The sequence below is a fragment of the Amphibalanus amphitrite genome, unplaced genomic scaffold, assembly GCF_019059575.1.
Source record: "Amphibalanus amphitrite isolate SeventyFive unplaced genomic scaffold, NRLGWU_Aamphi_draft 000572F_arrow, whole genome shotgun sequence".
Taxonomy (NCBI): domain Eukaryota; kingdom Metazoa; phylum Arthropoda; class Thecostraca; order Balanomorpha; family Balanidae; genus Amphibalanus; species Amphibalanus amphitrite.
In genome coordinates, this window is record NW_024882066.1 from 229,493 (window position 1) to 248,054 (window position 18,562).

Below are 18,562 nucleotides of genomic sequence, written 5' to 3' on the forward strand. Positions count from 1 at the left end.
ACATATTCTGCTTGCAATTTCGATTTAAGTACTACCCGCTCCTAGATTCGAACGCACGATCTTTGGATTACGGCGCTAGCATCCTAACCACTACACTACCGCGGCGGCGTGGCGGCCGGCGGAAGGGAGGCTGCGGAGGCATGGGGGCTTTTTACGCATTTTTGGAAAAACTAATGGGTTTAGTGAAAAACGCTTCTTAGATAATTCATAGAAAAATGTCTCGGCTTTCCGATGATGCACTTAGTTTTGTGCTAGCTTTAGCAGAGTTTGTTCTACAGCGCTTCAAAAACCGCCCATTTGCATAGGACTTAAACGGGACTTCAACACTTGCCCCCAGATGACGTCACGAGCTGACGTCACGATCAGGTAGAATCGCCGGACGACCCTACCTGGTATATAGGGCCTTGAGCTGCAGCAGCTCCTTGTAGTCATCCCTTGGTTGCGCCTGGACCAGAGCCTCCGTGATCACCGGCACCGTTCGGGCTTTCAGCGCGGAAAGCGTTTCGCTGCCTTCGATTTTGCCGGGTAGAGTAGAGTATCGCTGGCGTTGGTGACATCAGTCTTGTCCAGTGAGTTCCACTGTCTCTGGAACTTACCGAAGAGCTTGTCGTCTGGTCCAGTGCAAGGGCCCATAGCAGACTTCATGGCGTGTGAGAGAACAACCTCGTACACATGCCTGCAGGCGAGATGAAGCAGCTCCCTGTCCAACAGTTCCTCGAACTTAACGCACACTCCCACAAACAGCCGGTATTTGAAGCGGTAGTGTCGAATGAGAGACCCCTGACCCTTTCAGCCAGCTGGTGCTCTTCAACCAACTCCAACCCGACGCGTGCCATTTCGACTCCTGTGCCAGCTGACACCTTGGGGATGCCAAGCAGTTTCTCCTGTCCACCTCCCGTGACGATGACAGCGATGCGATGCGGTATAGCGCACACGGGCAGGTAAAACCATGAGTCGAATAGGTGTGAAACAAGGTTTGCAACGGAAATAATTGCATGCCAGTGAACAATGATGCCACCGTGGTGTCCTCGACCTGTGAAGTGACAACGACCTACGAATGAGGCCAGTTTGCGGGACGCCTAAATAAGTTCGGACGGGTCTAAAACTTACAGAGGTGAGTTTTTAGGATAAAAGGAACATGGGGAGGCATGTGGATCAAAGTTCGAACAACTTTTGTTTTTTACCATTGTTCGGTGGGACACCCTAATGGATACGCATCTCCCCGAGGCTCTCGATCACTGACCGTATCATGGCCAAGAGAAAGTTCCACCGAGTTTCACACTCCTGCTTCAGAGTCTTGTTCAGCTGGTAGGAGACCCTTGCGTCTCACCAGAGACACAAGTGACTTGGCCGTGGCGATCTGGATCGCCAGCCTCTTGAGGTCGTGGTCCTGGGCGGTCCTCACGTCCAGTGCGTTCTTCACGACCAGGTTGAGGTTGTGACAAGCGCAGCCGACCCACGTCCAGCCTGAGCCCTCTGTAGCCCTGAATGCCTTCTTTTGGTTCGCCGCGTTATCGGTGACGAAGGCGGCTACGCGCTTGTCCTCTTGCCAGCGTGGCACGAACTCCTGTGAATGAAAACAAAAGTTAAGTGCATACGCAATACAATACTGAAACTTTTTATGAGGTGAAGTCACTTCAAGAGACCTGGTGACCTGACCTTGAATGACCTTGGTCTGAAATTTTTACAACTTGTGTAGAATTGATGTATGATAAGGTGTACCAAAAACGGCGGCGCTCCGCGCCGCCGTTTTTGAGATATTCGCGAAAATACACAAGGGGGGGGGGGTGTTCAAACACCCCTCCCCCAGCAGGGCGCGGGTTAAGAGCCCATTTTTGATAAAGTAGGTCAGAGGTCAGGCCAATGTCAGGTCAAGGGTACAAAATGCAAAGTTTCTACAGTATCGGCCTTACACCGTAGTTCCCGAAGAATGGACTGAGACTGATTGCCCAAAACGTGTACTTAGGCTACCAAAACAATATTCGTTGCATACAATATCATGCAAAGGTCATGGTCAAGGTCAGGTCACCAAAAACGAAATATAGAAAAGGGCAAGTGCGACACATGTTTTATGGGTCATTTTATTCATAGGATTCAATAGGCACACTCAATAAGTGATATGGACCACCTCTGGATGAATTTCAGTTCGAGGTCAGGTCAAGGTCCGGTCAAGTGAGGTCAAATTTTGAAGTTGGTTGTTAAGGCCTAAAAAGGTGTCGCCCCGTCTGTTTCGTTTGTTTTTGTTTTGTTGGGTTAGGCCCTTTCGGTCTGACAAGACCATTGCAGAGCCGGAAGGATGATAGGAATTAGGGGGAGACATTGGTCTGGGCAGACACCCTAGAGTGTCGCCGGGGCTGAGCCCGTCCGAATCAAGGCCCTATATACCGAATGGACAGTATATATCCGAATGGACTATATATATATATATATATATATATATATATATATATATATATATATATATATATATATATATATATATATATATGACCGCGTTTTTTGCCTTTTCACGTTTCTTTTGAAGCTTTTCTATCGTTCTTATGAGTGTTTTTTGCTCAGACGTCACATCAAAGATCTACCCCCGCTGAAACTGCCCAAAAAGATTCTCGAAAAACTTCTCCGTGCGTGCACTACTGAATGCCCATTCCGTGGTCCCGATGGAAAATTATATGTCCAAAAAGAGGGTGTGGCAATGGGTTCACCCCTGGGGCCTCTCTTTGCGAATTTTTACATGTGCTTTGTTGAAAACAAAACACTGAGCGAAGTTTGTCCGGTCCCAACAACGTACTGCAGATACGTTGATGATATTTTTTGTAGAGGTACAGGACGACGAGCATTTACAAAGAGTAATAGCAGGTCTTGAAGCGAACTCTGTACTCCGGTACACTTTTGAGAAAAGTATCGACAAAACGTTAGCCTTTTTAGACGTTAGCGTTACTGTGGAGGAAAATAAGTTCACAACAAGTGTTTTTCGCAAGCCTACAAACACAGGTCAGGTCATGAGTGCAAAAAGCGAGTGCCCTGATAAGTATAAAAAGAGTGTCATCAAAGCATTTGTGAGGAGGGCTATTAAGGTTTCATCTACCTATGACCTGATGCACTCTGAATTCACAAGAGTCAAACAAATCTTAGTCAACAACGGCTATTCAAATAGGGCAGTAGATGCTGAGATCAAGGCGCAACTGGAAAAACACATGGATCGTAGTGACGCAGTGGGTGCTGGCGCACAGTCAGAGACGCATCTTACATTGTTTTATCGAAACTTCATGAATACGTCCCACAAGGTTGACGAAACAGTCATTAAGCACATTGTAAAGAAAAATGTTAAATGTGTACAAGACAACCAAAAACTACAACTGGTCATCTTTTACCAAAACATGAAAACACGTAGCCTTGTCATGAAAAACAACATCAACTCTAGCAGAGATAAGTTGAAGTGCACCAATGTAGTGTATCAATTCACATGTCCTCACGAAGATTGCAGGCTTCGTAAAGAAACCTATATTGGTGTCACTACAACTTCGCTCTCTAGAAGACTCACTATGCATTTAAGAGATGGAGCACCAAAAGAACACATGCATGAGAAACACGGCTCAACACTTACAAGACAACACCTGACAGAGAACACCACCATCATCACATCATGTCACGATAAGCGAAAATTAGCAGTGTTAGAAGCACTACACATACATGAAAAGCGACCAACGCTTAACAAACAGGTCCAACAGTATTCCAATCTTTTACTCTGGGGAAGTGTAGCAGCATGAGAACATGGGTTAGAGCAGACAACTTACTGTGCTGCAGCGGTGCGATTTATGTGATTGTCGTCCATTGAATGTTTGTATGATGTAAGATATTTAGGAAATTAGGCTCGCGCCAACTTGCATTTTATTATTGTCATTTATGTATTGCAAACCGAAGCTTGCAAACGTAGCATCGAGCGAACCATGTTATCTTGAAAATGGATAGCGGTGTCTATTTGAAACGTCGAATTATGCATATAAATGTCACTTGGTAATCTTATCTTTGATCTGACGTCTGAGCAAAAAACACTCATAAGAACGATAGAAAAGCTTCAAAAGAAACGTGAAAAGGCAAAAAACGCGGTCATTTTTAATAAAACTTGTATTCAAGAAGATATCCTGCCGAAATATACAAACATATATATATATATATATATATATATATATATATATATATATATATATATATATATATATATATATAGAATATATATCCGAATGGACAGGCCGACCAGCCTCCCAAGCACTCTCTGCACCCCAGGGGGGCGACACGGCTATTCACGCAATGTATTCATTTGCGGGCCCCGCGGGGCCTCGCGATGACGCGGCTGGAGGCAACCACTCAGCGCGCTAGGATCCTTCTGGCGGGGCCGGGCGCCGTAAGGTGTGCAATGAATGGGCGGGCAGACAGAGATGAGGTAGATATTGAATTTGAAATGACATCATGAGCAATTGGATGGGGAGAGAGAACGTTTCTTATGGAGCTTGGGATGGGGGAAAACCAAAAATATCACGGTCGGTTCAGTGCTCCGACGGGGCCGGGCGCCGTACGGTGCGTAGTAATTTAGACGGGCCAGAGATGAGTTATCGGATTCGGCTCTCTGGTGGGATTTTAAGACGTTTTTAGTTAAGCTCAGGGTGGGGCAGCCCGCTGACGATTGCAAGGGAAGGCATTTGAGACAAATGTTATCCCCCACAGGCCCATATCCGGGGCAGCGTCCGAAATCGTTTTTCGAGAATAAAACGAAAACTTCAGAACTTTTATGAGGAAAAGTTTATTGATCGGACTGCACAGTAGTGCGCAAGGAATCGAATTCCGATGTTTTTTTTTTAATTCACAGAAACCTTTTTGGGGTATATGCCCCCCGATGTGTTCAAGACCGCTTCCTGGATCCGCCAGTTAAGAATATGTCACGGTCGATTATCGACCTTCGGCGGGACTGGGCGCTGTATGCGTCGTACCTACAATGAAGAGGCGTACAGACACCTCACCCCACATCCTACTGCTCTATCCGTGCCTCTGGGTGAAGCACTGAAGCATCACGGAAGCCCACAGGACCTGCGAGTCGACGAGGTGGCCGCCGGGTATTGCAGCTCCACGGAGTTGCCCGGGACCGAGGGTTTCACAGTAGTAATTTCACTGGAATCCTCGTAATGTAGAGATAATATCCTCAAGGACCTCCGTTACGATTTTATATTCCTAAACAATATGGCACACCAATTATGCTTGCCTACGTTCAGGCATTATCCCTGATGCTTATCCGCCCGCTACAACATGTGTTGTCTGTCAATCAACCATCGCTCGACGACGGGATCAATTCTAACCATCGGTATTCGGTTGTCAATTCACCCACCCCGTTTCCCTAAAAATAGACGGGTCAGACTCGGCCTGGGTCCTAACGAGTCCTAGAATCGCCAGAGACGGGATCGGGTCGCCGTTATTGCACCGGTCTTGGCGTCTTTTGGTACATATAGACAGCTTCGACCACGGACGTCGGACCGTTCTACGAATGTACGCACCATCCAGGCCTAAGATGCGTCGAGCTTTATAAGAATGCAGTCTAGATCAATCAACATAACAATGGTGGTATGCAAACGCTTTAAAATCTCTCCCCGGCTCCCGCAACGTCCCAACGCTCCTCCGTCATACGCTCGCTCGATGCGTCCGCCGAGCCGGCTTGCCTCCAATGACGTCATCGGCCGGCCGGCGGCGTTCAAGGTCAAACGGCTGGTGTCCTTACCTGGAGTTCTATAGCCTTGCTGCACCCGGCTACGGGGTGCGCTCCCTCGGGAGCAGCGGTGCCGCTCCAAGGGAGCAGCCCGCATGAGATAAAGGTGCCTGTCCAGCCCGGAGTGGGGTTGCGGCGTGGAGAAGGATTTCTGCGATTTCTGTATCCTGAGGATAGAAGCACGGAACGGTGCCCCGTCTGCCGGGAGGGTGGAGGTTAATGGTCACGTGTTTGTGACGTTACGCCTACGCACGGATAGCCTCTACTCCACTGACAGATTTACGGAGCCGATTTTAACATTACGAGGCAACGACAAGTACCCTAAAATTTGATATTTTGTTAAGAGACCATATTGACTAAAATTGGCGCTTGAGCTGAAATGTGCATTTGAAAATTTGAAGCAAATTGGACAAATATTAAATAAATTATCGCTGAAAAACATGTGAAAAACAAAAACAATCATGGGGTCTGAAATGCATAGTAGGTGGGACCAAGGCCAAAGCTCATGCACGGCCTTGTATTTGTATTTGTATTTGTATTTCATTTAAAGAGCACTCCACAGCAGCAGTGGCTTTTCTGGCTCCGCGTCACAATGCCACACGCATGGTTGGTACGAAAGGTAAGATAATTCACTCATACATAAAATCACAGGTGCAACGGCACACCGACATGCACGTCACACACATCCATGCTCTCATACACGGCGTCAAATCAGGTAATAGGAGACAGCATTCGTCGTTTTAAAGCGCGTTTGAAGCCCTGTCAACTGTGCAGCTGCTGACCTCCGGCACTGTGCGGCTGCTGACCTTCGGCACTGTGCGGCTGTCGAGGAGAGGGCTGATCTGAGACCCAGTGTTACCATGTTCGCCCTCCTTGTAGTCTGTGATATGACGATTTCCGGACCCCAAAGCAATGACAGTTCGCAGCTGGTTCGAGGCTGGGAGCGGGAAATGTCGCTTCTTTCCGCATGGCATCTACCATGTCTATTGTCTAAGAAGCCGCCGACTTTCTTTGGCAGCGTCCACGTCACCAGAGGCGGCAGACCATGGCCCGGCAACATCCCCTGGGGCGCGCACTTATCACGCTGTCGTCTTTCATCGTCGGTAAGTAGTAGAGGTCTGCACCGGCCGGCTGCAGCCACGGCTGGCTGCAGCCCCACGGCTGTGGGTCGGGGCGGCTGCAAATATCAGATATCTCCAAGAACACGGCTACGGCTGTGCCCACGGCTGTGAGATTTCAAGCTCAATCTTAAGTACTCATATATAGAATTTCAAATGTTTAATCTTACATTCTGATCAGCAGTCTAGCCTGTAAAAATCATGCAAAGGATGCCCAGCAGCACTGAAAGTGGTGAGGCCTTTGAAAACCTGTAATGGTTTTATTACGAGTGAGCGAGCGCAGCGAGCGAGCGAGTTCATACTGAACTAAGGGAAAATCCTGAGTATGAGCGGCCGGCCGGCCGGCCGGCCGTGGGGACGCTCTTCAAAAGCTAATGTCTTAGGAACGGGACATCCGATTGACAGCGGTCTTCTTTACTGAATGTCACTTGGACGTAAAAGTTCTGTGGTGTGATGGCCACCATGCGTCCTTGCCAACCACCGCACGTGGCGCGTGGTAAAGTTACATACAGCACGTGCGCACGTGCAGGGGCGCTCCCAGATCTCGAGAACGGCTGGGCCGATTGCGCTCAAATTTGGTACACGGTTGGGGACCAGTTTGTAGGGTGCCGTGCAAAAGTCAGTTTGGACCCCGCTTGCACGTGCGCACGTGCAGAATGCCGCTTCCAGATCTCAGGAACGGCTGGGCCGATTGTGTTCAAATTTGGCACACCGCTAGCGACCGGTTAGAAGAGTGCTTTGCACAATCCCGTTGGAAGTACCCTCTCGCCCTTGCGCACGTGCAGGGCTCACTATCTCGCTCGCTCGTTCTTCGCCCAAAAGGCGTTTTACTGGTCATTTGCCATCTTCTTTTATACTCGTTTAGATTGTGTCTGTGTAGTAAGGTGTTCAGATTTTGTTGAAAATTGAGTGAGCCGAAGTCGGGAATGGTCGTTGTAACGTCATCAAAAAATTGTTGCCTTTGGTTAGTGTACAATGCACAGAAAAGTATGTACTGATTTGTGTCCTCTTTGTTATGGCCGCATATGCATTCTGGACTTGTGTTTTTGTATTGAATGACGAAGAAATGTGCGTTATCCCGCGCCCTGCTGGGGGGGGGTGTGTTTGGACACCCCCCCCCCCTTGTGGTTTTTCGCGAATATCTCAAAAACGGCGGCGCGGAGCGCCGCCGTTTTTAGTATACCTTATCATACATCAATTCTACACATGTTGTGACAATTTCAGACCAAGGTCATTCAAGGTCAGGTCACCAGGTCACTTGAAGTGACCTCACCTCAAAAAGTTTCAATGTCTGTCATAGCTACACCGAGTGACCGATCGCTTTGAAACTTTCAGCGATTGATAAGAGTAACAGTATCTATAAAATGTATATCTCGGAATTTTGATATCGGTGACCTAAGGTCAGGTCAATTTTGCGACCTCTCCATTATAAGTCAATGGGAGAAAATTGCAATGCGCCTCTTTTGGACGAAAGACATTATAAACACTCCCAAACACTGAATTACAAGTGGTTTAGTCACACTGAACATGAAAATGGTGTCCGTGACCCTTGTTTATGCCCTGAGGTCATCTTAGGTCACGAATTGTATCTAACAGTTTTTCGCAAATAACTTTTGATAGAGGCATGCTAGAGCGATGAAAACGCCTTAGATGTGTTCAGCTCGACGATACAGATCGACTGATATGCAACATGACCCTTTCCGGTCAGGTCATGACCTTGACCTGAGGTCAAATTTTCAAGTTGACCTTTCAATGTCAAGTTATAGTTCGTTCGATGCGTCTTGGCGAGAGGAACACGATGCCGGTAAAAGTAAGCTCGTACAAGGCTTGGGTCAAAAGTTATTGCCGAAAAACTGTTTCCGAAAAAATCAGCTATTTTTGCAGTTTTTGCCCCCTGCAGGCAAAACCGTTGACGTTAGGTCAAATCTGAGAGAATTACTCAGAAAGGGCGTTAATAGGGCTATCGAATGCGCTTTTCCGCGGCGCTGTAGCTCTATTGGTTCCCGAGTTATGCGTTGGCTTCTTGGAAATTATCGATATTCGACCTGGAAATCGGCGAAATTTTGCCTTCAATGACCTCTGGTGACCTGACCTTTGACCTGACCAAAAAATTGACCGAATTGATTTCGTCATTGTTTTTGACGCTCTTTCGAACGCCGCCTTCCGCGTATCGCTACGTGGCCCAGGAGCCGAGTTACAAGGGGGGGGGGGGTGTTCAAACACCCCCCCCCCCCAGCAGGGCGTGGAAATCCAGGACCCCCAGCCGGGTGCGGGTTAACACGCGCAGTGGAAGGGTTGCGAGTACTACGCCCAGTGGAAGGGGGGGGGGGCGGATGTCGCCCCCCCCCCCCTAAGATCTCAGCTCCCACTGGAGCTAGAAAGACGAAATTTGGAGGGTGGGTGGGGGCCATGGGAAACTCTGTTGTGTGTGAATTTCATGACCCTAGGTCAATATCTTCAAGGTCAAATGAGGTCAAATGTGGTCAAATCTGCCATATTAGCGACTTTTTTGCGTTTACACGCCGATAACTCAAAAAGTTACCGGCCGATTTTTTTTAATCTTTCACTATACGAAAGAGCAAACATTTGTAAGTATGTATGGTGAATTTCTAGATAATCCAACAATAAATATGGCAGTTAGAAGCCTGCGAAGGGTAAGATGTCGCCGGCTGAGGCGGCATCGGCCGACGCGGGAAACGCGGTAATCACAATTTTGTGTTTACACACTCATAACTCAAGTTGTTACCGGACGATTTTCAAAATTCTTTGACCATATGATTGCCTGTACATTTCTCAGTCTTCTCACCGAATTTGACGTGAATCTAATATAATCAGCGGTAAGGAGCGCGATGTAAAGACGGAACCGTCCCGCCCCGGCACAGTCTACAATTCAGGCGGCGCGTAACGGCTAGCGCCGGCCGCCGCGCCGCCGCGGCGGCAGGATGTTTGACTTTACACCGCTATTACTAGAAAAGTTGTGAACCGATTTTCTTACTTCTTGCACGAGAAGATCTGCAATTCAATTCTGGACAGGTAGCCGAAATTTCACATTGATATTATGCTTGCGGCGCGAGTTATTGGCGAAAAATAGGAGGGGTGGGCGAAATCCGCCCCCCTTCCACTGCGCGTGTTAACCCTATTCCGGGTGGGGGGGGGGGGGGTGGGGGGTTGCCTTTAAGGCCCCCTTCAGGGTTTTCTTGTGCCATTGCCAAACGCCGCAAGATTGAAAGCTCATACTCGGTGAAGAAGCGGTTCCCAGTTGGTTTTGGCACGCACTGTTGTCATTTATTTCAATTTCCTTGCACGCAGATTACTTTATAATATCAGCATTACCCAGGCCTGAGCCTTACCCAGTCATAGAACTTCTTGAACTGTGTTTGGTCCGTGTGCAGTTCACCATGAGCGTAGACGTCTTCTCGCTCCACAGTTGCGTTGCATGTAAGGCACACGAACGTTTCCTCCAAAAGCTTCGAGATGAGATCATAGGGCTGTCCGTCGCAACCAACGGCGACCCATTCTCTGGCTGTCCCAATCCCTGCCTGCTGTTTGAGTTCGTCGAGAACCTTTGCGCACGTGGCAAAAGAGTTGGGCATGTCAGCCAGCACCTCTCCCATTTTTATGTCACATCGCCCTTGGTGCATTGACTCAACAAAGTCATATGTCGTGCCGTGTTGGGGGGTCCTCTGACGGTGCACCACAAGAGCATTATGCTTCTGCGCAGCTCATCACTTTCAGACACTTCTTGCAAGCTCTCTTAGTCGAGCCCACATTCAACTGGGCGGCTTCAACGTCCACGAAATCGATGGGGGTTTCGCGATGACTTGTTGCTCGTTAAGCACTTGGGAGTTTTCTATGGAAGCTGCCTGAAGCTGCACGGAACGTGTTTTTTAGATCTTCTTCCACCACATCGACTTGATCTAGAGCAGCTGCCAGCGGTGCTCCTTGCAGGACTTCATATGTGGCAGGAACCAGGTCGGCCTGTTTCTGGATTTCCGAGAGAGGTTCAGTTTGCAGCGACATAACCATTGTACACGGTACAGCCACTTACTATTGGTTGTCCACCAACTAGCAGGCGTGTCGATCTTGTCACGATCTGGTTGTTGTCGAAAAAGACATCCACGTCTCCTTCTGCATGCAGGGAACTCTCGCCACGAGCGTTGTTGACCAGCATATTTCTGTGGGTAGTATTAGACCCTGACGGTGTGCATGCACTGTCGATGTCCTTCACCGTTGAACTTGTTATACGTGTTCTTGACCACAGCATTGCTGAAAGCGAACTGTCCAACAAAGCGCTCGCGTCGGCATCCGAGCATGGCTTCGTAAGTGTGAGCGAGGCGTACGTCTTCCTGAGCTGTTCTCTCGACACTTTTCGTCCTTCTTGACTTAGTTAGAGCTCTCAGAAAGCCCAGGACATTTTCATTTCGCGCATTCAGCCAACTTCCAGCATCCAGGTTTGACAGCAGTTGAATGTCGTTGTGATTGCCAGATAGCGTCATTGCCTCTTCATGGAATTCCTTGTTAAGCACTGCGCCAAGTGCCCGTGACAGCTTTCCGATCGACTTTTGGGATACACGGCCATTTGTCAGCAAGGACACAAGCTGATCAATGCAAGTGCTACGCCATCGGCTAGCTGTGCGCCTGAGGTCGAAACCAGCGGCAAGAGGAGCACAAGAGCCACGCCGCCCAAGGCAGATTCTCCGACTGAGATCAACCTGGGCAACTCGTGCTACCGGCGCGGCCTGGTCAACCTTGGGAACACGTGCTACATGAACACCGTGCTACAGGCGCAGTTCCATTCAGATCAGCTGCGCGGCGAGGTGCTGGCGGCGCGGCCGTCCCCCTCCCGCCCGCACCTGGCGGCACTACAGCGAGTGTTCGCCTTCCTGGCGTTCTCGGAGCGGCCCGTCTACAGCCCGGGCGAGTTCCAGCGGACCGCTCTGCCGCCCTGTTTTGAGCGGGGCCGGCAGCACGACTGCTCAGAGTTCCTCCGATGCTTTCTGGACGCCTTGCATGAGGAGGAGCGGTCTCCGGCAGCTTCCCCTGCCGCACCGGTCGCGGTCCCGCCGCCAGTCCCTCCAGCTGCTGCCACCGCACGCGCCAGAGACGACTCCAGCGTGCCGGGAGCAGCGGCGATGGAGCGGCCGCGGTCCCGGCGCCGGCACCGTTCCTGCGACACTGCGCGGGCCGGCGGGAGATCGCCGCTGGTGCAGCTCTCTGACCTGGCCAGCGACGATGTGGTGATGGCCAGGCCCATGTCACTCCACTTTTGATGACATCATAAGGGGGCCTCAGGACAATTAATGGCGCGGTGCGCCACAATCGCTCCCAAGCTACTTGCCAACAGTTGCCATTTTTGAAAATTTTATTTTGAAATAAAGTTTCAAGTAATGAAAATATTGTAATAAAGTTGTAACTTAAATCTATACCATATCTAAAAACTTACTGAAAAATGATTTATCCATAGTAAAAATATAAGCTCGATGCGTTTTTTCGTTGCTTTCCTGCTGCTGCAGAGGGCTTGTAAATCGTCTATATCTTCAAAACCGGCCATTTCTTAGCATATTGCTGCTCTTTTTTGTCGCTGGAAAATTAGTTGGGCTTTCCATTGACATCAACGGCTGAGCGATATGTGTAGAGTGCCATCAATAATCTTCAAATGAAGTTAGTCATTTTTACGTTGCAAAGGAATGGAGTACCCCTTGCGAGCATCAGGGGTGACGTCACTCAGGATCTGTCTCTGATTGGTCGGCGGGGGAGTGACTGTACCTTCTATAGATGGCCTTGGTGATGGCAGAGCCGGCCGGAGCGGACTGCCGCGGAGGGGGAGCCCAAAGAGTCACCGGACACCGGTGGGACGCAGCAGACTGATCCGGACGGCCAGGCGCAGGGCGAGGTGGTGCGCGAGCACGGTACTGGCGACGCCGGAGCTGAGGAGCCGCCCGCCGGCCTGGTCCGTCGGCTACTGACCGGACGGGCTGAGACTACGTTCACCTGTCTCACGTGCGGCGGCGCTTCGCGCCACGAGAACAGCGTGACGGACCTGCACCTGGCTCTGCCGGAGTCGGTGACACGGTCACTGACGGCAGCTGCCGCGGGCGCCGGGGGAGCCGAAACTGCGCCGGCGTTCGGCCCCGCGCTGCGGCCGGTCGGTTGGCGGCAGGGTATATTGAGTGAAGGGTAGGACGAACTTTGGTAGGAATTTCTGGTATAACTACTAGAAAACCTACTAATGTGGTCGGGACTAGCAAAAAGTTAGTTCAAACTAGAATATGGTAGCGCTTTTGGTTGGCAGCCGTCGCGCGCACGTGACATTCATTTCTTAAATTTCTTAAATAACAGGTTTTAGGGGCCGATTAGTGAGTAGATACAATTAGCTATTAATGATTGATTATGCAAACATTTAAGAAACTACATCATTCAATTCTAGCCAAAATCACTCGGCGCTCCCAGGATTCGAACTAACGACCCTCGGATCCGTAGCCCGATACGCTACCGACTGCGCTACCGAGGACCGCGCGCCGACGATCGGAGAGGCGGATCGCGGGTGCTGGCGTGCAGAGAAATATTTACCCTGTACGCCGTGGAAGATCGGCTGGGTTTCGTGAAAAATGGTAGAGGAATTGTCGAAAGAAGATTCATCGATCTATCATTTGAGACCAAGAACCATTGATTCCTTCAAAGATTGACCGAGATATCGCTCGCCGAAAACAGGCCATTTAACATGTAAACCCTATGGGCTGGTAGGAAATGTACGCCGTGGAGCAGCAGTGCTACCAACTAACTTCGCCGGGGGCCGGGATGGCGGGGCACGCCACCGACGGACAACCAGACAGAGATCGAGCTAACCGTATCGCAGCTGCTGCTCGACTACCTGACGCCGGACGACCGTGCGGTGATAACCAGTATTACTTTACCAAGTGCACCGGCCTGCGGGACGCCGAGCGCCAGCTGCGACTGCTCTCTCCGCCAGCCAACCTGGTCGTCTCCTTGATGAGGTTCGCGGTTGAACGGCGCACCGGTGCACGCCGCAAGGTTCTCACCCCTGTGGAGCTCACCGAGTGGCTGACAGTGCCGCTAGCCACCGGCCCGCCCGCCCAGTACCGGCTGTATGCAGTGATAGTCCACGCGGGCCATTCGCTGGACGCTGGCCACTATTTCTCATTCTGTCGCGCCTCCGGTGGCGGTGGTACTGATGGGATGGACGATACCGGCTGGTGGCGGCTGGACGATACGTCAGCGGTGCCGTGGGCCGGCCGCGCCGCTCCACCGAGGCAGCCTACACGCTGCTGTACCGGCTGACCGATGCAGCGGTGGCGGGGGCGGCGGGCGGCTTGTCGGCGCTGGCCGCCTTGCCTGGCCCGCTGCGAGCCGCCGTGGAACGAGACAACGCCGTTTTCCGACGGGAGCGGCAGGGCCGGACGGCCGGCGCACTGCCGATGGTCCACGACGGACGGCCGCCGCCGGGTGCCGGCTGCGGCGGCGACAGCGGGCCCGGCGTCCCTCGGATGCGTCAGCCGACGACGAGGCGAAGCGGTCCAAGCAGGAGAACGGCCACAACGGCGTCAACGGCCAGGCGGCGCCCCTGATATGCGTCCGCCCCGACCTAGACCCGCTGCCCCGCCCTTCTGATCTGGATCACCCGTGCATAATGTCTCGCCGCATCATTTTATTGTGCTGTTAAATGTACCTGTTTTGGTGTAAATAAACTTATAAATTAGAAAAAAGGAATGTTTAAAGTTACCTTGGCCATGATGAGGTCTGACCCCTTCTTGTATTTTACGCGTCTTGCGTCCCTGTTCTCAATGTAGACCTTGGGGTGAGGCCCCGGTTTTTTTCCACCTTTTTTTTTGGGTTCTTCACTTGGTTCCACAAAAACGACATCTACAACGTTCCCTTCATCATCGACGAGGAGTAAGGATAGTTAGCTCCACACCAGCATATCACACAAGCCTGTTGGAAGCAGCATGCTACACATGGAACAGTGGAAACAAAACACCCATACATGCAGATATAGCCAGGATCCATGCTGGGGTTAATTGTAAAGGACTGTATCAGACATTACATTCCGCCACAGTGCCCATATTTCAGTTAGTCATTTCAAATTAGCAGACTTGTAGAAAACACATTTATATTAGCACAAAAAACATCCTTAAATCCAAAATATCTGCACATAACACACTGGTGGCACATGCGAGCAGACAGTGAGGCACCTTGTAAGCAAACTGCCTGGCAAGAGCAATGACAAATTGTTATGGTACAATAACATCCAGCAGTGTCAGAAAAGTGGCCTGCTTCTCCTTTTTGGGAAGTTATATTTTTTCTCCCTGGACCTTCCCACTATTAAAAATGACAATTCTTAGTCTGCTGTTGCATATTATCACATCAATTGCTTCTAAAAACACACTCAAGACTATCAACGAGCTGGTAATGCCTGATAGGCGATTGAATGTTCCGTTATGTCACTGAGACCTTCAAAAGTACAGTTTGTGAGTTCGGTAATAAAAATCACTAAATTTTGTTCTGACAGCCAGAAGAAATTTGTTCCCTGAACTTAGATCGCAAAACCACTTTTCTCACACTTTCCAGTACTGAGATCATAACATCTGTTGTGCTTAGAAGACTCATTCCCTGAGCTGTCAGATATAATGATAAACACATAACCACAAATAGGGGTTACATACACACAGCTACATGCTTTTAATGACCTATACCACAACTGTGTAAAGCAACAACCTGTATAATCTACGAGTTGCATAGATAGACTTTGACTTCACACTGATGACGCTCAGCCATCACAGTGCCCTAGCCTTCGCATGTGTGCGGCGTTTGCCAGCTTCTAATGTGTAGGGGGGGGGGTCGGTTGGACCCCCCCTTGCCGTTTGGCCCCTGATCGAGCTAGAGCTTCGCGGAAAAAACGAGCGTGTTGCCCGTGACGAGAGGAAGCCGATGATACCCAATTTTAAGGTCCTAGGTCATTGGTTGACCTTCCAGGTCAGGTCAATGACCCAAAGTCGGGAAAATCGGGACCTATTAGAAAGTCGTAAAGTGTGGCTGCTAAGGGGTTTTTCGGGGTCCTGATCACGAATATCGTGCTAGTTTTGATCACAGATGATGTCTTTAAGCATTTAGACCAGGTCGGGTCAGGTCAGGTCAGGTCAACCAGTAGGCGTCGTGACGGGTATTCGTAGTACGTGTCAACCGCCTCTGACAGCTTCGTAACATGTTACGAAGTCACCAAAACTACTTCGTAAATGTTCAAATGGTTGCTGAATTCGAATTTAGCTCGAAAAACTAGCCTAGAAACATGTAAAACTCGTAAAAGTGAACCGAGGTCATCCGAGGTCACCAAAGGTCAATGACCTGACCTGACCTTCAGGTGACCTTGACACCCACCCTAATGTATGGGAGCAACATCAAATCACATGTTCGAACGTTTGAAACCACGAAAAGCTTGCAAACGCGCGGCTAATGCGAGCCGACATACGCGAAATCGCGATTCCGGCCAAACATGGTCTCGGAAAAGAGGTCACAGGTCAAAGGTCATTTGGGTCAGGGTCATGAAATTTTCACAGTAGGTGTAAAATTGATTATTGCGAGGGTACTGAAAGTTTCGTCGCGATCGGCCGCTTTTTACCCAGCCAGCAATCCCACTCCGTTCCCAATCGGGATTTTCGGACTCAGCCCGCACCACCCCGATCGGGACCGGAGTGGGACGGGATTGGGAAATGAGACACTTTGTACGGGCTGGAACGGTCCGGATATCCCAACCTACCCCGCACGGCCGGTTGGGAGATCCCGCACGTATCCGGACCGCCTTATGACGTTTTAACAAGCGCTAAACTCTGATCCCGATCGGGATTCCCTAAATCTCCCCGTACAACCGGTTCGGAAATCCCGCACGCATCCGGACCGCCTTATGGCATTTTAACAAGCGATGAACTCCGATCCCGATCGGGATGTCCCAACTCGGCCCGCACGGCCGGTTTGGGAATACCGCAGGCATCTGACATATTAACCGCAGTCTTATAACCGCAGATTGCTGTTATGCAGATGCGACCACTTTGCTTGCGCCACCGCAACCCCCTCGCCTCTTCATTATTCTCCAACTCAACCTTTATAATGCCTGCACGACAAAATGAATTGCATTGGACACTGAAATATATTCACGAATTTACTGGTTGCACACAGGTCAAATTTTCAAAAATTCACAGCCTGGCCAGCACATTCGTGGCGTCGGCCATCATCTTAGCGCCGCTGCAAGGCGCTGGCACAGCGGACTCACTTCCGGTGTTCACAGTCATTATAGCAGGCCTGCGCCTTGTTCGTGTCGGCTCCTCTGCGGACAGTGTGTCCGTCTGCCGTCACGAGCTTCAGAGAGCCACCGCGAAACTAGACGGCTGGCATCTGGTCGGGCGGCTCACCACTGTGCAAAGAGAGCATCTGAAAATGACCAAGAGGTTATTAATCAAAGTCTGGGACACACTAGAAATCACTAAGAAATAACCACATCTGACATTTCACATGGTATGCCTGGTAATACAGGTTTCAAACCTACAATGCAACCATTAACGACACTTGACAATGAGACCAAACATCTTCTGTCCATGATAACTGATCAAACATGCGACAGCACGAGTGTAATTCACATGCCGTACAACCACAACGAACATAATTTCTATTACCTATAGCTTTCCCGCTCCCTACATCACGGATGAAGTGTGCACTATACTCACCCCCTGTTCTCAAAGACGGACTGATTTCCCTGCAACGACAACAGTTGAACCGACCGCTTGCTAGAGCCAGTTCAAAAGCAATATCCTGAGGCAGCAGCTCAAAGGAGGGATCGACACTTGACCAACGCGGCAGCTAGACTGGCCGCTGCGCTCAGAGGACGCGTCTGCCTGCACGTGGCCCATCTGATTGCTTTTCCAGGCCTTCTGGGCCACCGGATATGGTGCCCGAAGCGCCTTCTCAGATCTGTTGGGATAACAACGTAAATCACAAGCCTGTCTAAACATGGGATTCGATTGGGCTATCCGTACCGCGTCCCAACCGATTAAGCATGCGGTCCGGAAATCCCGAGTCGCCCCTACCGCCGGCCATCGAGGTCCGGTATCGATTGGGACAACCCAAGCCTACCCAACCCGGTAGGGACAAGTCGGGACATCCGGAGCCTATCCCGACCGTCCCCAACCGCATCCCGGACGAATTGCTGGCTGGGTACGCGAGTTATTCGCGAAAAACCATGGGGGGGTCCATCCATCCGAACCCCCCTACACATGCGAGGGTTAGGATTGGAAAGCTTGGGTGCTGATGAACACCCAATGGAACCTGCCTCATGCAGACTCATTACGATTGAGCGAGCGAGCGAGTTCTCTCTAGGATAGCGGTGAAGCCACAGCCAGACCCATCCTGTCACGCTGCTTGACATTTGTTATCCCCTGTATATTGCACTCCGACCTACCAAACCCAACGGGCTGTTGTTCGAAAACGGTGCAAGCTACGATAAAATTTTCACACAAAAAATCAGAGGCATGCATTGTCAGGTTGTAAATTTTCAGACATGTGGGTCAAACGGATTGCGCGTGAGGCGTGCATCTTGGATTTGAGCTGGCCGTGGCCCAACGACTTTCAGAAGTCACGCGCTCCTGGCGCTCTGTGCTCAGTTTCATGACCTAGCCCGGCAGTTGCT